At 41.7% G+C, this 24,047-nt stretch overlaps 1 protein-coding gene across 5 annotated transcripts in view; it reads left to right on the top strand.

Moving 5' to 3' along the window:
• HRH1 (histamine receptor H1) overlaps nucleotides 1–24,047 on the top strand; it is a 146,936-nt gene that overhangs the window by 50,675 nt on the left and 72,214 nt on the right. The window contains exons 1-3 of one of the 5 annotated variants that reach the window (XM_074958168.1): nucleotides 1,759–2,198; nucleotides 3,972–4,059; nucleotides 10,084–10,237. The exons of 1 other annotated variant lie outside the window; for it this stretch is intronic. The gene's annotated coding sequence lies outside the window, so the exon portion shown is untranslated. Of the gene's footprint in view, nucleotides 1–1,758; nucleotides 2,199–3,971; nucleotides 4,060–10,083; nucleotides 10,238–24,047 lie in introns of those variants that run through there. 3 more of the 5 variants (XM_074958166.1, XM_074958167.1, XM_074958170.1) reach the window with 3 other exon arrangements.

Here is a 24,047-nt window from a genome sequence, read left to right as displayed (position 1 = left end):
AAACAAACAAACAACCCCACTTTCTTAAGGAACTGTACAGTTACTTAATTGTAATTGAACATTCTGAATTGTCTTCAATAGCAAAGAGGTATCCTTAATAAGTGTACAGAAAAGAGTTAGGTTTATAGCCGTGTACTGTACACCTGCCAGAATCTGGTCTTTCCACCATACCCTGCAGTGTTAATGCCACTGCATACTTACCAGTCATAAAAAGGAGCATTGGCTGTTCCTACACCAAATAAGGATTACTATTAATTTCCCTTGCATTTGGCTGATACCAGCTCTGGACTAGGCCTGTAGGAAATTGTTTCATTAAAGTTCATCCTATGGCACATACATGTTGATGAATACTGGGTTTGTGTAAATTAGGCTGGATGAGAAAGCCTTGTTCCAGCTGTTCTGTGTGATTTAGATTAAAAAATACCTAGAAGAAGTTTCAGAGTAGCAGCCATGTTAGTCTGTATTCGCAAAAAGAAAAGGAGTACTTGTGGCACCTTAGAGACTAACCAATTTATTTGAGCATAAGCTTTCATGAGCTACAGCTTCACTTCATCGGATGCATCTAGAAGAAGTTGTTTCACAATCTACCAACCGGATTTAAGTGTATCTTTTTGTAGTACAATTTAAACAGGAAAGAACTGGAAAGTGGATGAAAGAGTCAAGTGTGATTTTAAGCAGACATGGGGGAAGAAAACAGAAAAATTATTTACTCTCCCTTACAAGATAACATCTTTTAAATCTAACAGCTGTTTATATGTTTAACATAAAACAGATGCCCTGCCTAAGTGCAAATTATGAAATATTGCAATTTGTATAAAATGTGCAGTAATAAAAAAATATATGTTATGATAAAGTAAGACCCAGGGAATCTCAAATATTTTTGAGCAAACTGTCTCCCAGGATGAACACACACAAACACTCTCACATCCTCCGCCATTTATACATACACATGTTTATTCACAGCAAGTAGAAACATAATCTTGCCACGACAGCACAGCATCTGGAGACAGGATGTCAGGGTCTTATGTCTTGCTCTTCCACAGACTTCCTGTGTTACCTAAGACAAATCACTTAATCTTTCTGCATCACAGTTTCCCAATCTGTAAAATGGGAATCAATCATATCTTCATAAGTATTACATTGATGTTTCAATGCACTTTAAGATCCTTGGGAGAGAGATTCTATGGAAGTGCAAAATCATCTTATTTATCAAATAAACAAATAGTTACACACTGGTGCCCTCTCACTCTCTCTAAAGCAGTTTTGTATTATTCATCCTAATTCAAGCACAAACTGCTTGCCTTTGACTCAGGCCTGTGATTTGTTTTATATTTGCTCTTCAAAATGAAATATATTTGCAGTGCTTATATGGAAATATTTTCAAACTTGCTCTTAGTAGTCTTGAAAAGCATGGCTTTTTAACCAAAATGATTTTTTTTTATTTTGATTTACATTTTCTGGGGTTTGTTTGTTCAACAAAAAAAGAGAAACCCAAATCCCCCCCCCCCTCTTTTTTTTAATAAAAGTTTCAGTTTGGGGTTTTCAAATAAAAATTCACTTTCAGAAAAACATTTTTTACCTAAAACGTTTTCAAAAATTGTGGAAAAATTAGTCTTTTGTGCAAAAATAAAACTTTTTTTGCAGGAAATTATTTAAAACGCCCTTTTTAAAACCATTTCCTCCCCCTCCCCAATACATTCACATTTCCCGACCAGCTCTAGTTCTGGGCTGATTCGCAGAGGTTCGGAGCACTCACACTGGGGGTGTGCAGCCCACATGTAAACCAGGTCCAGGCTTGCCTTTCATCCTGTGAGCGCATCTTCCCACCTATTGGAGGTGGGAGAGAGAGAATTAGATCATCCACTCCCGACAGAGCTGCGAGAAGACGAAGACAAGACATTGTTCCCATAGGGATGGGCATTTAACTAGGTAGGGGGAGGAAAATCCTAGCGAGCTGAGCTAAGCTGAACCCTCGCGCGTGGGAGCGCCTGAGCCCAGGCCAGCAGCGAAAAGGAGACGCACGCTGATGTTCCGGCTTCCTTCGCAAAGCCAGAGAGCGCCGCAGGGCGCAGCTCTGCCGGAGTTAGAGACAGGCAGAGCCAGCCCTTCCTTCAGCGGGGAGGGGCACCGGCACAGACCCCAGGAACCAGCTGGGCACGTACCTCCGCGGCACCCGGGAAACTTTCTTCTCCGGAGAGGTGAGGCGAGCCGGCGGCTGCCGCTGCGCAGGGCTCCTGGCAGCAGGGACGGGATCTGGGGGAGGGAGCACGGTAGCTGCCCCCGGCACGCACACCCTGAGAAAGCGAGCCAGAGCCGCCGCCTGTCCCTGGGGGAACCAGCAAAGCTCCCTCGCTGCCTGCCCGGACCCTGCCTGAGAAATCAGAAGAGGAGGAGCAGCAACAAGCGCGCTCCGGTCCTGTCCCAGCCCTTGTGCCCCCAGTCAGGGGTGGCAGGCTTGTAGAAATGGTGGTGCCGCCCAGAACCTGCCCCCCCCAACTCTGCCCCCGCCTGCCTAAGGCTCTGGGAGGGAGTGTCGGTGGCGGAGGGGGTCTGGGGTGCAGGCTCTGGGCTGGGGCTGTAGGAGGGGATGAGGGGTGCAGGCTCTGGGAGGGAGTTTGGGGGTAGGAGGGGGTGCTGAGGGAGGGGGTGCAGGAGTGAGGGCTGTGGGATGGGGCTGGGGATGAAGGGTTTGGGGTGTGGGAGGGGCTCAGGGCTAGGGCAGAGGGTTGCAGGGTGGGGTGGGGCTGAGGGGTTCATGATGCAGGAGGGGGCTCAGGGCTGGGGCAGAGGGTTAGGGTGCAGGGGAGATGAGGGCTCTGGCTGGGGGTCCAGGCTTGGGGGTGAGGCAGGGCTGGGGATGATTTTGGGGTGCAGGCAGGCTGCCCCCAGGGCTGGGGCCAGATAGAAGGACTCCCCCAGCCCTCTCCCCGCCGGCAGCAGTGAGCTCTGCTGGGAGGGAGCACGCCGGCAGCACATTCACCCCCACCACTGTCACTGCATGTGCTCCTAGGGCCCCTCTCAGGTCCAGGAAGTCCCCTCTCCTCCCCTGTGGTGGGGGCTGGTGGGGGGAGGGCTGCCACCACATGGGGCCTCCTCCCCTGCTGCTGTAGCCTGACTGGGGGTGAGGGATGGGGCTGTCCCTTGCCCAGTGTGGGGCAGGAGCGGTGACTGTGGGAAGAGGGGGCCCTCTGTGCTGGTGGAGGGTCCCGCCAGAAAAGGGAAGGGTCCAAGGTGGGAAGGGCAGGGTAAGGGCAGCCTGCCCTGCCACTGTTGAATGGGGAGCCTTAGGACCAGGAGCCAGCAGAGTGGAGACAGCATGATGCTACAGGGGAGAGTCAGGGATGCTCCGGGCCGGCCACAGGGGACAGCAGTCGGGGCCGGGGGAGAGACCCAGCCCCAAACATTGGTGGAGCCAGGCCCCCGGACCCTGAATATTGCTGGAGTCTGGGTACCATGGGCCCATATAACTCCCCGCCCCTGCACCCAATCCCAGCCCCTGTGCACCCTGGTCTCGTCCCAGCCTGTGTGCACCCTGGTCCCACCCCCTGTGAGCCCCAATCCTATCCCAGCCTCTGGGAGCCCAGTCCCAGCCCCTGTAAGCCCCAGTTCTGTCCCAGCCTTTGTGCTCCCAGTCCCAGCCCCTGTGAGGCCCAGTTCTGTCCCAGCCTCTGTGCAGGGCCGGCTCCAGGCACCAGCTTTCCAAGCAGGTGCTTGGGGCGGCATTTAGAATGGGGCGGCAGTCCGTGTCCTGCGGCGGCAATTCGGAGGCAGCTCCGCCTCTCTTCCTGCCGTGGCAGGTTTCAGTGGCAGCGGCAATTCGGCGGCGACTGCTTGGGGCAGCAAAATTGGTAGAGCCGCCCCCCCTCTGTGCACCCCTTCTCCTCTCCCGCTCCACCCTTTGCGCCCCACTGCCCTGCCTGCCTGTATCTGCATGCGTTCCTGTCAAGTCTCAGGATGCTTGTGCTCCTTAGAGCACAGCGGAGCTGGAAAGTTTCCCGTCCCCGTCCGAGCCCTGTAACAGGGATTATCCAAGGCAGAAGAACTTCCTCCTTTTAGTCGGTGAGTATTTTAATCTCTCCTCCTCTCCCAGCCTTTTGTCCTTTCTGGGAATGTTACTGGGAGTCCCAGCGTGGTTCCCACCCTACAGGCGCAGGCTGCTTCTGTCCCAGAGCCAAGGGAGCCAGGGAACACTGGGAGAGGTGGAACGAAATGTAAACCAGAGAGCACTTAGGTGACAGGACTTCAGGACACACTGAATAGTGACAAACAGTGCCTTGGCCGTCTTGCGATCGGTAGGGAGCAAGCCCTTGGTGGGGCAGGAATCAGGTCCCTGTACGGCAGGAAGGGCTGGGAGGAATGTGGACAGGTGAGAATGGGAGCAGAGTTCCAGGATTAATAATGCTGAAATAGAAATACAGCAAGGATTGCAGTTTATATAGAATCCCAGAACTAATGTGCCTGCTGAAGATAGCTGACACATGCCCTACATCCTAGAAGCAGTGGGAGTGATCTTTACACACATACCCCTCACCTGTCTTTTCCTAACGTGCCATAAAATGATGTGCATCTGATCCTGGGTGGGATGGCTTGCTTTGGAAAGTATTTTCCCAGTTCTGGTCATTGAAAGCAAATGGCAGAAGTTGTCTGTTCGGTATCAGGAACTCTTCACAGCTAACACAGGTGAGCATACTTTGAGAGTGTGAACCATCCTGAATAAGCTCTCATTTTGCGTTAGGAATTGTGGTTTTGGTGTTAATTGCACAGTATAGAAAATGTTATTTAAAGTTTACAACTAGACAGAGTGGAGTGCTAATGCCAAGGCATTGGTGGTTTATACCATCACCAGATGAGCTTGTCTCTAAGCATCAGGGTGTAGCAAGAAAGTGTTCTAACTTTGGTTTGCTGATTTGTTTGTTCCCTGAAACACATTAATGGAAAATGTAGGCTTTCGTTTGTAATTCAGCACAGAGGAAATCAAGCTAATTATTTTATAAACAAACATAAATGAGATGTACAAATCTAAAGTCATGCACAAACTATGTTTGTTCAGAAAATAATCAGCAACATAATTGTGGCAAATGCTATTGCTTTGACCAGTTTGTTCAACGAATCTAAGCACAAAATATTCTGACACATAAGTGTTTGTTTAAGTAGAACAAAAGGTCCTCAAGTCATGTTTAATATTGTATTATAAATTACTCTTTGGGTCTCAACAGAAGGTGAAAAGTTCTTGTAAATATTATGGTCAGTACTTTTGAAAGGACATTGTATGTGTCAGTGTTGTAAATAACATCATGGGTAATGATATTCTAGAGGTGCCTTTTAGTGGCACTGTAATTAATAATGGTTGCTGGAGTTTTCCAAAAGGATCTGATTTCACTCTGCAGAAGCAAGGACTTATAGCTGAAATCCCGCCCTTCACTCAGAGATAGTGGAGACTACATGTTTCCAGTCTAACCTCCTCAAACAACATTGCCCTGTGGTTTATGCCTAAACTGACAGTGTTAAACCCATGTTTACTTTTAAATAAATGAATCTGTTTTGATATTGCAAGAATTAGATACACATTATTCAGCCACTGGATGATTTTACATATCATACTGTAAGCACTATAATGCATTGGGCTAGATTAGCTAACAAAACCTTACTCACGTGAGCAATCCTCACTCATGCCATACTCCCAATCGAATCAGTTAGATTTCCCATGTGAGCAAGCAAGAATTTGCAGGGTTGGGCTATTGATTTACACCCAATATTTGTTTACCTGCAGGTTTTAAGATGTGCATATACCCATGTTTCTGTCCAGGGTCTGTTGTGAGTGTACACTGATAGTATCTGTCTGTACAATTACCCATATTGCATGTGTTGACATCTGAGTTTGCAAAAACGTTGCCCTTACAGACTTGGAGATATAAATGTACAGTCTGGGTGGAGGCCCTTTGATAATGCAAGTCTTTATCCAGAGTACAATAGAAGGAGTTTTAGCTTTAACTGAGAATTCCTTTGTTTATGGAGTTTTGTTGCACTTTTAAACTAGAGAAATGTACTTTTAGTAGTTTAAAACCAATGGGCTCAAGTGCTGAGGTTTGTCCAAGTTGTGCTTAGTACATCATGGAACACAATATGGCTTTACGTTATCTCTGTTCTTCCTCAAGCTGGGGGCCCGATGACCACTAAGGGCCTGTCCACACTAGCAATTTTTTTACTTTGAGATAAGTGATTGCTAATTAACTTGAGCTATCTAACACTTTTCTAAAGACTAGTCTTGATACTGCCCAAATATTTCTAATAGATATTAGCCTGGATCAAACATTTGGGAAATATGCAGACTAGCCTTTACTAAAGTATTCATGACTTCAAGTTAATTACTTAAGGCTATGTCTACATTACACACCAGTGCCATTAGCATATAGGGTATGTGTAGCTACATGCTGCAGTGAAAAGTATTCTGCATCCACACTGTGAAAGGCTCTGGCATGGGAGAGACAGGAGGGAAAAGCTTCAGCAGTTCCCCAGTGCTGGAGCCTATCACTGTGGCTGGCTGTGAAAGGCTTTGACAGGGTGAGGCAGCTGGGATAGGCTTTTCTGAGCTGCCTCCCCCATGCCAGTGGTGACTTTCCTGCGGTGGGGAAAGTCTCCAGCAGCAGGAAGGCAACAGGACACTACACTGCTAAAAACAGCAGCATAAGTGGGGAGGCACAGCTTTGGCAAGTGGAGAATCATGAAGGGTATGTACTCGGGCACATACCCTACCACTGCAAGTGTGTCCGTACTCTACTTGCCTAAGCCATGCCTCACCAACTACACTGCTATTTATACCCATGCTAGTGGGGCTATGTGGGTATGAACACTACACACTGCTGAAAGCAGCACAAGTACAGCTGTAAAGGTTAAAAATCTCCTGTGTAGACAAACCTTAGGATACAAAGTGTATTTTAAAATATGTTTGCTAACACATTTGAACTCACTTGATTTAAACTCTAGTGTAGACAGAACAAACTGGATTTGAACATGTCCTAGGTGGTCTAAGTGAACCTCCCTAGACTGCGCCTCACTGTAAAGTAGAGCAGCCTCTGATGTATTTTTCACCAGCTGCCAGTATCCCTCAAGGGCCATTCCAGCAGTCAGGGATTTTGGGGCCATAGACACCACACTCCTTTTACTTGACCATGCCCCACACACACTAGCTATAGAAGTCACTATTGTAGCTCTATACTAGTGGCTCTCAAGCTTTCCAGACTACTGTACCCCTATCAGGAGTCTGATTTGTCTTGCCTACCCTCAAGTTTCACCTCACTTAAGAACTACTTGCTTACAAAATCAAATGTTAAAATACTGAAGTGTCACAGCACACTATTACTGAAAAATTGCTTACTTTCTCTTTTTACCATATAATTATAAAATAAATCAATTGGAATATAAATATACAATACATTTCGATGTATAGTGTACAGAACAGTATAAACAAGTCATTGTATAAAATTGTAGTTTGTACTGACTTCGCTAGTGCTTTTTATGTAGCCTGTTGTAAAACTAGGCAAATATCTAGATGAGTTGATGTATCCCCTGGAAGACCTGTGCATACCCCCAGGGGTACACGTATCCCTGGTTGAGAATCACTGCTCTATACCACTAAGGATTCCTTCAGACAGCAGGAATCCAATGGCCAGATCTGCCAGGTTTATGGCTACCATGTGCAGCTGGAGTGACACAGTGTGGCCAGAAGTCTCCCAAGGATATGGCCCATTGCCTTTAAAAGTAAAACTAGTTTCAAGCATATCAGGCAGAGAGCAGCTTTTCAAATTCAAGGATGAAGGTATTTGGTAAAATAGGACATAAAATGAATCAGCCAAATTCATCCCTGGTGTAACTTCACTGATGCTGTTAAACTCCAGTCATTTTAGTGAAGTTATGCCAAGGAAGAATATGGCCCAGTGTCTTTTTCATTGCTTGACAGTTGTTTTCCTAGGAGTAGTTTAGTGTATATGTGGCTAAGGTCAGCAACAACATTCCTTGTGTTGTTCACAGCCAAAAGCTTTACCACTTGGACAATGAATGATTATATAATAAAAGAGACAATCTGTAAAAAACTGACAGTAGGGTTCTGTGGACAATCTCATTGACAGCTCTAAAGAATCTGCATTACATAGAAATCTCCCTTGTTTCAACTATCACCAGAGAAAAGATAATATACTAAAATCCCACTCTGAACAGTTATATCATAATTGCTTAAATGTCACTTTTAAGATTCGTACAGTGAATCTGGTTTGGTTTTGTTTTCATGGCATGGATCGAGCATTTTTTCACATGGCTAGTTAAGTAGTCCATCAGAGCACAAGCAACACATATAGGGTTTTAATTAATTTTCATCAGCATTGAACAGGATTTGGGAGATTCATATGAGCACTGTACAGGAAGGGATCAGTCCTGCAAGCTATAGAGTGCCTGCTGTGTGGTGTAGTGCCCTCGACTCCTGTAGAAACCTATAAGCTTTGAGGGCAGTCTCCAGCTTGCAGGGTCTATGCTTGGCCAAATAGTATTTGCCAAACCAACATTTTGACATATTTAGGCCATTTTGGGTTCATGATACAGAAATCTTTCCCAATGTCTTTTCTATTATTATTTAATTTATATTATGGCACCACCTAGGGAACCCAAATGGGATTACATCCACGTTCTTCTAGAACTGCATATATTCATGAGACAGTCCCAGCACTGAAGGCTGTAATTGTAGTCACTGTTCACAAGTATTACCAGCTTGCTTGGACGAATAATTGTCAGACAATGTCTGGTTTGTGATCTATTCATAAACTATTCACTGTAACTATGTGCTATTCATTATTCACAATCACTGGTGTGTGATTGGTCACACAGTATTATTTTTGCTCTTTTGATTGGTCAATGAAGCAATAACAGAAGGAGAATGAAGAGCAAACACCACATTTTTTGGGTAAAACTTTGAGAAGCTTTCTGGGTACTCACATACAATTCCAGGTCATCTATACATGTTGTACATAATGAATACTATGACCCACTGAATTCAATGGGTTATTTATTTGTATATAAATATGATTTTTTCATTATTCAGACAGATCTAACTGGCCACAAACAATCCTGTAAAATTGTTACATCTTATTAATTATTTCATTAATCAAAACGTATAGGCTATACTCACTATCTTGATAAACATGCTGATTAAAGATGGGTCAGAAATGGTTTTCCCCTCCCTTGAGAGTTTTTGAGATTTCACAGAAAATTTCCCATCCTGAATCCAGATGAACAAAAAGTGAAATGTTGGAATTTTTCATGAAACAATAATCCAAAAAAATAAAAAAATTGGATTGGGTCAATCAAAACTTTTTGTATTGATCATTTTGAAAGGTTTCACTTTAATGTCAACTTTTTTTAGACTTTTTTTCTTTCAAAACGAAAAATCATTTTGAACCCAAAACCAAAACTTTCCATTCTGAAAATGTCAAAACAGGCCATTTTGATCATTTCAAATTTTTTTCTTTCAGAATTTTTCAAATCAGGAGAGGTATCGAAATTGAACGTGTACCACAAATAGTATCAGTTTTGAGAAATCAGTATTTTCCAATGAAAAAATGTTTCATTGGAAAATTTGGAATGAGCTCTACTGTTAATGCTTCTAAAGCACATCAATTCTAGTAAAAGCATTCTCATTCATTATAGAAGGCCCCAATCTTCTTATGACCCAAAATAACACTGTCTATGAATCTTCTTGTCTAAGCTGTCTGTGGTAATCCCCATGTCTACCATTAACTGTGTATTTCAGTATTCCAAGAATAAGTTGTGCATTGTTCCGCCAGATGGATGCACATGTTATTCTGCCTCCACCTCCACACATACCATTCAAGTGCTGAGAATGGCTTGGAATGCTCTGCTGGTCCAAAACACCTAGTTATTTTTCCTTCCATTTGTGATATGTGGAAAGACTCATTTATTTTGTATATAGTAATTAGAGCTGGTCGGAAAATGGTTTCAGTTTGTAAAAGCAGCTGCAATGTTTCATGAGATTTGTAGTTCAGGTTCCTCATGGTTCCTTTCTCCTTTATATACCAGGCTGCCTGATCATCTCCCATGATGCACCACAGTTTGGTGTGGAGAGTCGTGGGGTGGAGAGGCAGTGCAGTGTGGGAGTAACATGCCCATGATGCATCAGAGGAGATGAAGTCGGGCTGAGGAGTCAGGCACACAGAGGAGAATGGAGACTAAGGTAACCAAACATCAGCTCCCAGGAGGCTACACAGCAGCATTTTTCAATCAAACTATTTAGGTTTACAGCCTAAAACCATAAGCTTTTTGGGCATTTGGTTTTTCAAACTTTAAATTTTCCACAGAAAGAGAACACTTTCTATGAAAAAAATGTATTTTGTAAAAAAAAACATATTTTCCATCAAGAAACAGGTTTGATGGAAAATTTTCAAACAGCCCTAACAGAAGCATTTCCTTATGTTCTTATGAAATAAGCTGGCTTGCTGATTTCACAGCACTAGGTTGATCAGTGCATAAGAAACTGTAATTAACGTTTGAAAGAGCTTTGAATTATTCTGTATATTGGATGTGACATGCCTGGAGGTCCTTGTTCTCATTATAGACCCCATGGTACTTTTCCCAAGAGTAGGATTGTTTAGATAAGAGGTCCAACGTCTTGGCAGAGCCTTGGCCTGCTAAACTCGGGGTTGTGAGTTCAATCCTTGAGGGGGCCATTTAGGGATCTGGGGCAAAAATTGGGGATTGGTCCTGCTTTGAGCAAGGGGTTGGACTAGATGACCTCCTGTGGTCCCTTCCAACCCTGATATTCTATGATTCTATGAACATTCCAGTATGATGCTGGCTCCCTAACTGTCCATTTTTACACACACAGAGTTTATTTTATATTTGTATATAATATCAATTACAACTGTACATTACCAATTACCAAATCCATTACTAAACAAATGTCAATTGCCAATTAGAACTAATTACAAATAACTACTTAAAATACCAATTGAGCAAGCTGAGTACCAATTAACCAAAAGCCTCAATAAGCAATTAGAATAGTAGTTGCCAGTTAGAATACCAACTACCACTTAAAATACCAATTTAAAAACAAATTACCAATTCACAATTTATAATATATAGTAAAAAATAAAATACAATGTAAATTAAATTAAATAAAAAGGCAATAAAATAGACTATCAAAGTTGAAATTCTTTGACTCTATTATGTCATATCAGAATGTCCTGCCATGATATATAATATGGCATTGCATAGTATGATAGTCAAAACATTTTGACTTTTATAATTAATAGGTTCATAGCGTTTAAGGCCCGAAGGGACCATTAGATCATCTAGTCTGACCTCCTGTATATCACAGACCATTGAGTTTCTTCTAGATACCCTTACACTAAGCCCAGTGACTTTAGTTAAACCAAAACATTTCAGTCCTCAGAAGACTAAAGTGTTGTGAGCCATAGGCAGAGAACACAAGAGACTGAAGTACCACCAATGCCCAAGGCCCCTGCAAAGGAAAGAAATTGATTTGATGAGATGTGACCCTGTGATTCTAGCAGGTGATCCAAGCCCCATGCTACCCAGGAAGGCAAAAACCCCAAACCTCCAAGATCTCTACCAATCTGACATGGGAGGAAAGCTCCTTTCTGACCCCAAATCTGGTGATCAGTTTGACTCTGAGAATGTGAGCAAGACACACCAGCCAGGCATCTGGCAAGAAGATTCTTAATATGGTACCACCTCAGAGCACTATTTCACCCTGTGAGTGACCTATCCCCAGCTGTGGCCAATCTCTGATACTTTAGAAGAAGGGGGTGGGGGGGTAGGAGAGAGAATACATGGAGGCGATTGTGCATCAGGGAGGAAAAAATCCTTTCTGACACCTGCATGTGACCGGTTGAAGCCCTGAAGGAGATTTGATTACAGTCATTGTCATAATGCAGAGTTGCAAGTGTTATGAGCATGGTGCAGGGAATCCAGGCAATCGATTCGGTTCTATCCGTTGCCAATGAAGGAAGGGGATGATCAGCGAGATTCATAAATTTGCAGACGCACAGATTCTAAGGCCAGAAGGAGCCATCACAACCACCCAGCCCAATGCTGGATTAAAGCATGTTTTTTAGAAAGCTCCCTGATCTGGTTTTAATGGTGATGGTGAATCCACCACCTCTCCTGGAAAGCTGTTCCAATGTTTCATTGCCATCACTACTAGGCAGCTGTATTTATTTCAAGGTTGAATTTGTCTAACTTCAATTTCTAGCTATTGGATCTTTTTAAGCCTTTATCAACCAGGATGAAAAGTCCCCCACTATCCTATCTTTTCCATATGTAAGTATCTATACACAGGTTTCGAGTAGCAGCCGTGTTAGTCTGTATTCACAAAAAGAAAAGGAGTACTTGTGACACCTTAGAGACTAACAAATTTATTTAAGCATAAGCTTTCGTGAGCTACAGCTCACTTACTTGTTTTCCAGCCTCTGGATCACTGGTGTGGCCATTCTTTGACCTCTCTAGTATTCCCTCACCCTTCTTGAAGTTTGTGGACACCAGAACTGGACACAGTATTCTAGTAGCGGTCTTAGCCATGCTCTGTATAGACACAAGATTCCCTTCCCTACTTCTACTGGATATTCCCCTTTTTATATAATCAAGGATCGTATTAGTACTTTTTGCCACAGCACTGCACTGAGCACACATATTGAGGACTTAACAACTATAACTAATTAATTAAATTATATTCTTATATACTCAAGTTGATAATGTGAAAATGAAACTACTTTGACCTTATTAAAATGAAAATATTTTGATAAGGTTGAATCAAAATGTTTGTATTTTTCTAGTTTTGCAATACATTTCAAATTTTCTATTTTTTTTTTTTTTATTCCAATACAAAATCTTGGGCGGAGGGAGGAGGAATTTTCCCTTTGAATGGGAATTTCAGGTTCTGACCAACTCTGCACTGAAGGTGGGTTCATTTCAGTGGCAAGTGACATGATTCCAGAATATTGTTTGGTAAGGCACTGTGGAATACCTCAGGATGAAAGTTATAACATAAATGTAAGTTGTTACTAATACTTGATCATATTTTCCCTCTAACATCGGTAGTCATGAGCCAGTGATCCACATTTTTACATTTTAGTTTATCATATATTCTTTACCTGCCTTTCACAGGCTTGTTGGAAACTTTAATTCATTAATGTTTGTGAAGTACGTGGAAAACTGCATACTAAAGGCTGTACTGTTCTAAGGAGACCTACTAATGATGATGGAGGATTCCAACTGTCACACATTAGGAACAATGATAGGTAAAAGCATCAGGATTGCATACAGTCATAAGAGACAAATTTAAATTGAGGAAAGCTAATTATTGTTCCATTACCTGAACAATAGCATTAACTTGAATATACTGCTAGAAGAATTGCAGCTATAAGGTTTAAAAATGAAAGGTTTTCTACTGAAGTAGATAGGGTCTATAATTTTCATTTAAATTCTCTAGGTTCAAAACACCTGCAGTATATTTTACAGTGGCACAATACAAAACAAATATTCCTTCTCCAATGGAGCAGTTGATTTTTGAAATCTGTTTAGGATTAATGCTTAATGTTAATGTAAACATTTGGCATATGCAGACCCAGAAAACTGCACAATATCATATTTTAATGATAAAATTTTGAAAATCATAACGTTGGGGAAATGCTGCATATACTATGTTAGTAAATTTACCAAACTCCTCCTATACACCAGCTGCAGAAATAGCCCAAACCTCACATTCAGCCACGATCAGACTCATTAAAGCCAAGAGTCTCAAAGAGCTATGGCTTTACTACAAAAAAAGGGTGGTTTTTACATCAAGATAGTTGACTCAATGTAAAATCTTAATGGACACAAGCCCGGGGTAGATTCACATCTCATATAGCTAGTTGAGATGTACTTAGAACCCCATTCCAGGGTTTATGCCAGCTAACTACACTGACATAAAAATTACCTGTGCCTTGTCTGCACTATGATTTACACTGAGGGCACGACTCACAGGGATTAAAAACCTGTGGCTGGTTCTGGTCAGCTCAGGCGGCTCAGGCTCTAAGGCTGAAAAATTGCTGTGTAGACATTTGGGTTTGGGCTGGAGTCCTAGTTGTGGGACTCTCCACCCTCGCAGCGTCCCAGAGCTCAGACTCCAGCCTGAGCCCAAACATCTACACAACAATTTTTAGCCCCACACCCTGAGCCCTGAAAGCCGAAGTCAGCTGACCTCAGCCAGCAGCACCCATGCCACAGGGCTTTTATGCCCATGTAGATGTACCCTAAAAGAGCTTTCTTAAGTTAGCTATCTCTATGTAAAAAACACATTTTTCTTTTTGCAGGGAAGGCAGATCTTCAGCTTTCTACTCCTGAATTATGACTCCACATAATTTAACACTGGAAGCAAATACATATGGGCCAAATTCTTTGCTGCTTTAACTCCAGTAAAGTTACCCATCCCCAGAGAATTTGGCCCAGTAAATCCAAGGGAAATCATTATTGTAATATCTTTTGTTTTACTGACATTCTTATCAATCTAGAAAAACAACGAGGAGTCCGGTGGCACCTTAAAGTCTAACAGATTTATTTGGGCATAAGCTTTTGTGGGTAAAAAACCCACTTCTTCAGATGCATGGAGTGAAAATTACAGATATAGGCATAAATATATATATATTGGCACATGAAGAGAAGGGAGTTGCCTTACAAGTGGAGAACCAATGTTGAAGGCCAATTCAGTCAGGGTGGATGCGGTCCACTCCCAATAATTGAGGAGGCGGTGTCAATACCAAGAGAGGGAAAGTTGCTTTTGTAGTGAGCCAGCCACTCCAAGTCCCTATTCAAGCCCAAATGGATGGTGTTAAGTTTGCAAATGAATTGTAGCTCTGCAGTTTCTCTTTGAAGTCTGTTTTTGAAGGTTTTTTTTGTTGAAGAATGGCTACTTTTAAATCTGTTACTGAATGTCCAGGAAGATTGAAGTGTTCTACTGGCTTTTGTACGTTGCCATTCTCAATGTCTGATTTGTGTCCATTTATCCTTTGTGACGGGGAAGGCCAGAAGGCTATAGAAAAGTAGTGGGAGATACATATATTAGCCCCAGGCTAAACAAATCCCTGGTACCAGGATAAGTTAAATGGCTGCTGCTCCAGGTCAATTTAGACACCTGGGGCCAATTAAGAACTTTCCAGAAGGCAGGGAGAATGCTAGGTTGATTGGGACACCTGAAGCCAATCAGGGACTGGCTGAAACTAGTTAAAAGCCTCCCAGCCACCCAGGTGAGTGTGGATGTCAGGAGCTGTGGGAGGAAGTTGTGCTTTTGGAGAGATTGAGCAGGACACACCATATCAGGTACAAGGAAGGAGGCCCTGAGGTAAGGGTGAAGTGGAGCTTGAGGAAGTGGGGGCTGCTGTGCGGAAGTAGCCCAGGGAATTGTATGTGTCATGTCTCTAAAAGGTCTGCTACCATAGCTGATACTATTAGGGTCCCTGGGCTTGAGCCTGGAGTAGAGGGTGGGCCTGGGCTCCCCCCTTTGCTCCCCCCCCCCCCGATTAATCACTGAGACTGGGAAGCAACAGAGACTGCGCAAGGGAGGATAGTTTCTGTAGACAGAGAAGGGTTACGTGGAGGGTCACAGTGAGCCTCTGAGGCTAGCAAAATCTGCCAGGAAATATGGGACCCATGGAGACAAGGACAGAGCTTTGTCACACCTTCTACATAGAGACTGTCTGGTTTGGCCAGTGTACATGGCAGAGGGGCATTGCTGTCACACGATGGCATATATCACATTAGTAGATGTGCAAGTGAATGAGCCCCTGATGCTATGGCTGGTGTGGTTGGGTCCTATGATGGTGTCACTAGAACCCAACCACATAGGACGGGACCTGATTCTGAAAATCCTCCTGTACAGAACTCTCAGTGACAACAAATTATATTGAAATTCTGTAAGGATCATGCTGGTCCAACTTTTTTATTTCATTTTATCAATTCCAATGACTCCTTATAAGATTTCTATTTCCTCTAATCTGTGTGAAGTTAAAACGCTGAGTTTTACCCATCTCTGGATTAAGGTTATTCCAGATTTTACAATGACAATAAGTGTTTTTGAATTATAATCGCTAATTAAAATGAAACTCCCTCTGTTTGTGTACAGTCTAGTTCTAACAGAAACTGTTAATGACCAGGACGGATTCAAACTCAGATGTGTTAGAAACAGGGATGTGACTTGATAGTTAAAAGCACCAGGTTTTCTTTCCTTTTCATGAATTTGTTCTTTTATTTGTAATTCTCCACTGTTAACATATGGAAATCAGTTAGGGACAGGTTTAAATCAATGCTGATGCCCCATTATTTACCATTATTTGAACAAAAAGATGCATTTAAAGGTACTGCTGGTAAAGCTGTATTTATAACATTTAAAGAAAGACATTTTATACAGGAACAAGGCTCTTATGATCCAAGAAAAATAATAGTGCTAGGCAAAGAAAGATTTCAAGATACTCTGTAAAGGTGGAGTCAGTGTTTTGTTTTTTTAATGAAGGCTGATGCATCCAATTATGACAGATGACAGTGCCTCCTCAGTTTTAGGAATGAAGCAATAGTGCAGAAAACCCTCTCATTTATAAGATAAAGTTAAAGAAATTAACTAGCCACGTTGCTTACAGATTTATATATTGAACTGCTACTGAAATTTCCTCCATTTACATCAATTGTTCTAACATTTGGCTGTGACAGTACTTCTCTTCTGAAGATTTCAACACTTTACATTGATGGACAAGTACAACTACTCCATTACTCCCAATTCACAGATGGGTAACAAGGCACAGAGAGCTTAAGAGACCACTTAGTTCAGAGCTGGGGATACAACTTTGGTCTTCAACTCCCCATCTACTGGCTCATGCTTCCTCCTTGATGAAAACACAATTAGACATCCAAGTACAAAGCCTTATGCTGAGTTAGCCTACTTCAGTGTACTGTACATTCCCATTAGAGATTAAAACATGTTATCCCATCTTCAGGCTACCAGATGAGTTTAAGTCACAATGACCTTCCAAGTCTCTGAACACAAATAATGAAGTTATGGGAAGTAACATAAGAGGAGCCTACGGGAGACTTCCAATAATTTTTCACTGAGAACACGATTTAAAAGGATGCTGGCAAGGAAAGTGAGCCCTTCTCATAAGTGGAGAAGTTTGATAGGATTCCAGGTTCGCCCCTCAGAGTTCAGAGTGCTTTGTCTAGGATCATTCAGAAACAGAAGCTATAGTTCTGTTAGTACATTTCCTTTGTCTGGATATGGGAACAATGGGTGACATTAAAATATGTACTAAATAAAGAAAGCCTTTTATCTGGAAAAACAGGTACATATGTTTTATTGACAGTTTTATTTTAGGGAGGCTAAAAATATTCTGCACATGAAACTACTGTCATACTGGCAACAGGAGGAAGAAATGAGAGATTCCTTGGAGGATTCTCTTGTTTGGTGTGGTTGTGATATCCAGGGATGTGATGTTGGAACTAGGATCAGATATGATGCTGACCATAAGATAATATTTACAATCACTAGCAGGATCCACAAGCTTGGAAGGAGTTAATTGCTTACCCCTGCAGATTAAAACTATCAATTTCTCATTCTACCCAAAAACCCAGCCCCAAATATTTCCATCATTACTCATCACAAATTGAAGGGAGTGAAAGTTAAAACTGTAGGACATGTTGCACATTTAGACAAATGTTGCACTGTCCGTCACTTCTATCTGGTAATAATTAATACTAAAGAAATATTTTGATCATCAGGTTATACTTTTGAATCTTAGCTTGTGCAGCCGTTAGAGCTTCAGCAGCTGTCTTTGTGGCCCAGTACAAATGTATTTTGGCATCTCTCTCCTGTTTCTCTAAGTAGGAGGATCAGGATAGAAGGCCTTGAAATTGTGTGGGGTAGTTGCCTCACCCAGTAGCTTGCACAGAAGGTAAAAGATGGGGAGTATAGTGGCCAATTAACATAATCTCCTAAAGATCCAGGGACAGGCCATCAGAAGGAAGCTGGCTGTGATGATAGACCCAAGAGGAAAGTACACAAAACAACAAACAGCTGCATTGTGTAGTCCCCAACAGTAAGTGAGCTGCACACATATAAACCGGTCACACACATTTCACTGGATTATGCTTTTTGTTTCTGCATGCGTGTTGGACATTTTGACCCAATTAATAAGTGGCAAGACACACAAACCCTCATCTACCAGTGACTGTTAACATTTAAATCATTCAATTTAAACGTAATTTGATCCAAGCCTCTCTGGTTCACCTACATACACGTTTATTGCTCACAGAACATCTGCACCACTTATTAATCAGGGAACTGATAGTAAAAAATCAGCCTTCAGCTTACTAAATAGCAATAGCCATCAGGTGATTCTGGCTGTTTTTCTTCAGAAGTTTTTTGGAAGCCGGTCAGGAAATGGTCCTGAAGCATCACTGAGATGGACTTTCCACATGGTGGTGAGACATTTCCTTGTTTTCCAGTCATGGTTATAAATGTGGTGAGCTGGAAACTGGTTTCCTATAAGTTAAAGCTCTCTAATCTTCAAAGCGTCTGGGCACTTTGTGTAATACTAAGATTTATTCCTGATAGGATGATGAATCCCATCCTGCTAGAGCAGTTTGCATTCCTCAGCCACATAGGGATGGTGTAGAGCTGTCACATGCTCAATATGCACAGCCATTCAACTTCTTTTTTTTTTTTTAACAGACAGCAAAATCCTGGCTAAGCTCACCAAGAGTGTGCCAGAGTAACGGAAAGGTGGAGCAGAACAATAGCAATCAAGACTCTGGCACAGAGGAGGTTGCCTCAGAGGTGTGTGGGATCACTATGCTCTGCAGCACTATCTTATCTCCTCCTCCTCTCCAGCACTTGCTATCCACCATAGCATGTGCCCAGAAAGCTTGGCCTCAAGCCATCCACTCCCACCCCCGTGAAGCTATGGGATGGTGTGGAGGTATATCAGCCAGCACTCTTCTAAAACTCAAGAGTGTATCCTCCTTCGTTCCTGAACAGATGCAGAGGGACAAAGAGGCTCCCTAGACACCCCCTGCATCCCCAGTGCAGTCATGCAATGCATTACATGGATTTTACACACTAGCAAGAGTCATACATGATACAGTGACCCTCTAAAGAGGGATTACACATGCATACTGCAGGACAAGTGTGCACAATTTTCTGTATTGGGTAGGGCCTACAAGTCAGGGGAGGGAGGCTGCATTTCTGACATGAATGCTAAAAGTTAAGAGCAACAAGAAAAAGCATGCCCAATATGCCAGTTTTACAGCTTAGTCATTTTAGTACACTCCCTTTCATTTGATCATCATTTGATAATGATCTAGGGAAGCAAATGCAATAAATCCAAATTAAATCCACAAAACCATCTGTTTTCTTATCTCAGTGAAGTCAATGTATATGTTCCAATTATCTCTCTCAGTAAAGCCAAGAAAGTCTGGAAAATAGACTGAGCCCTTGATCATCTTAGTTACACATAGCTTTCTAGGCAGCAGCCTGGCCTGGGGGATGCATGTGCTCTGCTCTGCCCTGCCAGCCGGACCCAGATCCAGCTTATTTCCCATTAATGTATTTTGCCTTTGTTTCTTGGCTCCCAGATTTGAAAGGCACCGTGGAGGCACCTTGCTCAGCCTCTGATAGGCAGAAGTCCTATGTCAAAGCACATTTTAATTTTGCCGTGAAATACTGCTTGGCTTTCCAAGATTGATTAAGATTAGTGACAAAGGAAGTCATCCAGGAAAGCCACAAGAGGGCTCCATAGGAAAATCTATTGGAAAATGAACCATTTAGGGTCCTGTTCTCATCAGCAACAATAAATTATAACTTCATATTTATATATAGGATTCTAAGTGCTTTACAGAGTTTAGGGATTACTTCTCCTACCACCTTGTTAGGATGGAATGTGCCAGCCATTCTGCATCAATAGGTCATAGGAAGCGACGTGAAGGAGAATGCCATATCTAATTGAAATAACGGGGAATTTAAGTAGGCAGAATGTAATAACTCGCAATATAATTGGAATGCAGTAAAAACAGAGGAGCAACATTTTAAATTTTACCTGGAATCTTTTATGCCCACAAATGGCCATGGACTCAGTTTTTATTTGATGTGAGAACAAGTCAAGTAGCCAGACCAATACAATGAATCAGTAGATTTGCTATGAACCTGCAAAACTCCTATGTGAATTAGGTAGCTTCATTTCAGGCTTGTGAGTATAATTTTGAATTGTGCTTATTTCCTTTAAATGACATAGAAATAAAAGCAAAGGTGCAGTGGCACTGATGACTCCAGAGACATTATCTGACGTGTCTGAGACATTATCACTCTACTACATTAAAATTTAAGAAGCCCATGGAATGACAAAAGCATAGCTTTGTCTAACATATATTTGACTGATAGTGTGCTTCTGGCATTCTGAAAAACAAAGGGAACTTTACCCATACTGAAAGATTGTGACCCTCTGACCCAGCAGCACTCATTCACTTTGTAGTGAAAAAAATCAAAATTCAGAAAAGAGGCCTTTGGTTCTTCTCCCATGCTGGTGACCAACATCTTTGGGGAAAACACAGTTATCTTATCTCGATCATTGCTGGCAGTGTGAAATATTACAGTTTGTGCTTTAGAAAAAACACTATGGACTCTAACTATGCTATTACATTAAAGCTGCACTCTGAGATAAGATGTTTCTTTCTTCAGACTTGCTCTCCTCTCAAGTGGTATAAAAATAGAACATAATACAAAATATAACACTCTGACATATTCAGAGAAGATTACTCCTATCATTTCTTTATGTGGGCTCTAATTTCACAAATTTTGTAGCTCAGATGTATAACAACACTTAGCACTTTTTATACAGACCACTGCTTAGCATTCTTGAATATTTTAACTCTGCTGCCACTGAAGGTGGTGATAAAATTCCTACTGACTCCAGTGGGAGCAGAGTTAAGACAATGGGAAGAGCTTTTTAAAATCCTACCTTTCATCTGTACATCTCCTAGATTCCAAGGACAGAAGGAACTATTGTGATCATCTAGTGGTCAGACCTCCTATGCAACACAGACGGTAGGACTTCCCTGAATTGACTATTTTAACTAGGGCATCTCTTTTAGCAAATGTCCAATCTTGATTTAAAAATTTCCAGTGATGGAGACTCCACCGTAACCCTTGGTAAATTTTTTCCAGTGGTTAATTACCCCACTGCTGAAAATTTGCATCTTATTTCTAGTTTAAATTTGTTATACCTTTCTAAATTGCAGATCCCTCTATTATCAAATTTCTGTTCCCAATGTAGGTACTTACAGACTGTGATCAAGTCACCCCATAGCCTTCTTTTTGAGAAGCTAAATAAATTGAGCTCTTTGAGTCTTTTACTATACATCATTTACATATGTACATTTATATACAAAGCATTTTACAAAAGCATAAAAGTATTATCATCATCCCTATTTTGCAGATGGGAAAATTTAGGCACATAGGGAAAACTGACAGGCAATTCCAGAAAAACTACACTACCATAACTATTCCAGAATAACTCGCCGGGTGGACGCCCGATGCCAGAATTAAAGTGACTTTATCCCAGAATGACTACTCCACTTTGGAATAGGTATTCCAGAATAACTATGCCAGCCAATTTCCCTCCTGTAGACAAGGCCTACATAATTTACCCAAGATCACACTTCATTAGCATAGCAGGGGAATAGAACCAAGATGTCACTTCACATAGGTGCACGCTGTATACATCAGTCAATCCCTAAATATATATATTTTCGCCTTTTAACTGGACTGTCAAAACTTTTACTACAGTGACATAACAAAAACATTATCATTATTACACTGTTTTTTTCTGTGGTCATTGACTCTAGAAGTTATTACATTTGATTTAAAATTTTAGTCAATGTAAACATGATAAACATCAGTAAGCAAAGCAATATGCAGTACACCCTTTTATCCAAAATGTATGTTTTGTAATATCCAGAACATTCAGAAAAATGGTTGTGGATGGAAAGGGAACATTAGCCTCCTTTTGTTCAACGATTTTCTGCATAAAGGGGTTGTACTGCAATAAGGCTCAGAAATTACTTGTTCTTTGTCAGATATGAATTTCTGTGCAGTAACACAGTTCATAGCAGTAATAAAATTACTACTGTAAAAATTGGGAAAATATTAAGGAAAACAATTGGAACTCACTAAGGAACTTGGCCTCTGGGAGTAAATTGTCACATCACAGGAATAGTAGTCTTCAGTCATCTGTCTTATCCAATGTCCTGTCTTCGTACAGTACATCACAGTACTGTAAAATTGAGAGGGAGGTCCCCCCCCCCCCCAAATCCCATTATAGACAAGTATGGAATAACCTGCCCATAAGGGCAGTTACTTCCTAACCCCAGATAATCACTAGTTGGCATGCAATCAGCATACTTTTTGTACTGTTAAATGCAGATTTGGGATGTTCTTAATATCAATATCCATGTCTAATTCTTCTTTTGAATCCTGTTGACTTCTTGACCTCCATGATATCCTGTGGCAGTGCATTTAATGCTTCTATTTGGCAAGCAAGTTTTGCTTATAGAATATTTTCTTATCCTCTCTAGTAAGAGAAAAGTCTGTTTTGAACAAACAAAGGCACAAATACTTGGGACGACACCAAAGGGACTGGGATTCAAAGGAAAGCCTACATTTTCATTAAGAACTGATGAGATGTTTCCTCTCCTCCTGTGAATATAATGACTCAATCTTCCTACTTCAAATGCTTACAATCAGAGAGGTTTTATGAAATCAGAGAAACCAGTGAGTGAAGCAGTTTAAAATAATGACAGGTATCAGAGTAACAGCCGTGTTAGTCTGTATTCGCAAAAAGAAAAGGAGTACTTGTGGCACCTTAGAGACTAACCAATTTATTTGAGCATAAGCTTTCGTGAGCTACAGCTCACTTCATCGGATTAAAATAATGACTCAGATAGACAATATGCAAAGGCATTAAGAATAATACAGCTTTTACTTTTTATTATTGGAATATCTTTTTATTCTTCTTATCAAAGCTGGAAACTGCTCTTTGAAAAGACTCAAGCCCTTTATTTTTCCTCTTCCTTTTCCACTTACTGTGTCTGAACTTGCATTAGTGATGGGAGTATTTAAAAGACCATTACTTATAGCTCATTAAAACAGAGTCTGTTTGTGTGTGAAGTGAGTGGGACTGAAGGAAAAAGAGCAGAACTTCAGCTTTGTATTAGCTTCCATATAAGCCTCAGTGGTTCTCTCTCTCCATATATCATGGCACCTTAGAGACTAATAAATTTATTAGAGCATAAGCTTTCGTGAGCTACAGCTCACTTCGTCGGATGCATCCGACAAAGTGAGCTGTAGCTCACGAAAGCTTATGCTCTAATAAATTTGTTAGTCTGTATCCGTAAAAAGAAAAGGCGTACTTGTGGCACCTTAGAGACTAACATGGCTGCTACTCTGAAACCTGTCCATATATCATGGTTACCATAGAAGCTGTGGAACGGTGGCTGTACAATCATCATCAACGAAGCACTTCAGATGGAAAAATCCTATTGTCTATATCAAACCAAGCTTCACTCAGCAGGACTAAGTTAGTGAGTCTGAAGAGAGACCAGGCTGGCCTCTTTCTTTTTGAGGTGTCATCTAGGTTTCTAAGCCGCTGATCACACCTGCAGTTAATTTGTGTGGAAAGCCTGGATCTCCACTCCATTACCTTAGTTTTACATTGTGGCCACTGGAGTTACTCCCAGTTCACAGTGTGTAGTAAACTAGAAGAGAATCATGCTTTCTCTGCCTGATACCCACAATTCACATTTGTGTCTGTGCACAGGTCAAAAATAAGATGTCATCTTGGACTCTTAGTTGCTCAGTAGCAAGGCTGCATTTGTATCATGGATTCTGTGATTTTCATATTTTAAAAAAGAAATCCCTAACTTTTAACATGGTGGGACCTTGATTGCAT

The sequence above is a fragment of the Natator depressus genome, chromosome 7, assembly GCF_965152275.1.
Source record: "Natator depressus isolate rNatDep1 chromosome 7, rNatDep2.hap1, whole genome shotgun sequence".
Lineage (NCBI taxonomy): Eukaryota > Metazoa > Chordata > Testudines > Cheloniidae > Natator > Natator depressus.
The sequence above is the reverse complement of the archived record's forward strand: the minus strand, read 5'-3'. Positions and strand labels throughout refer to the sequence as shown.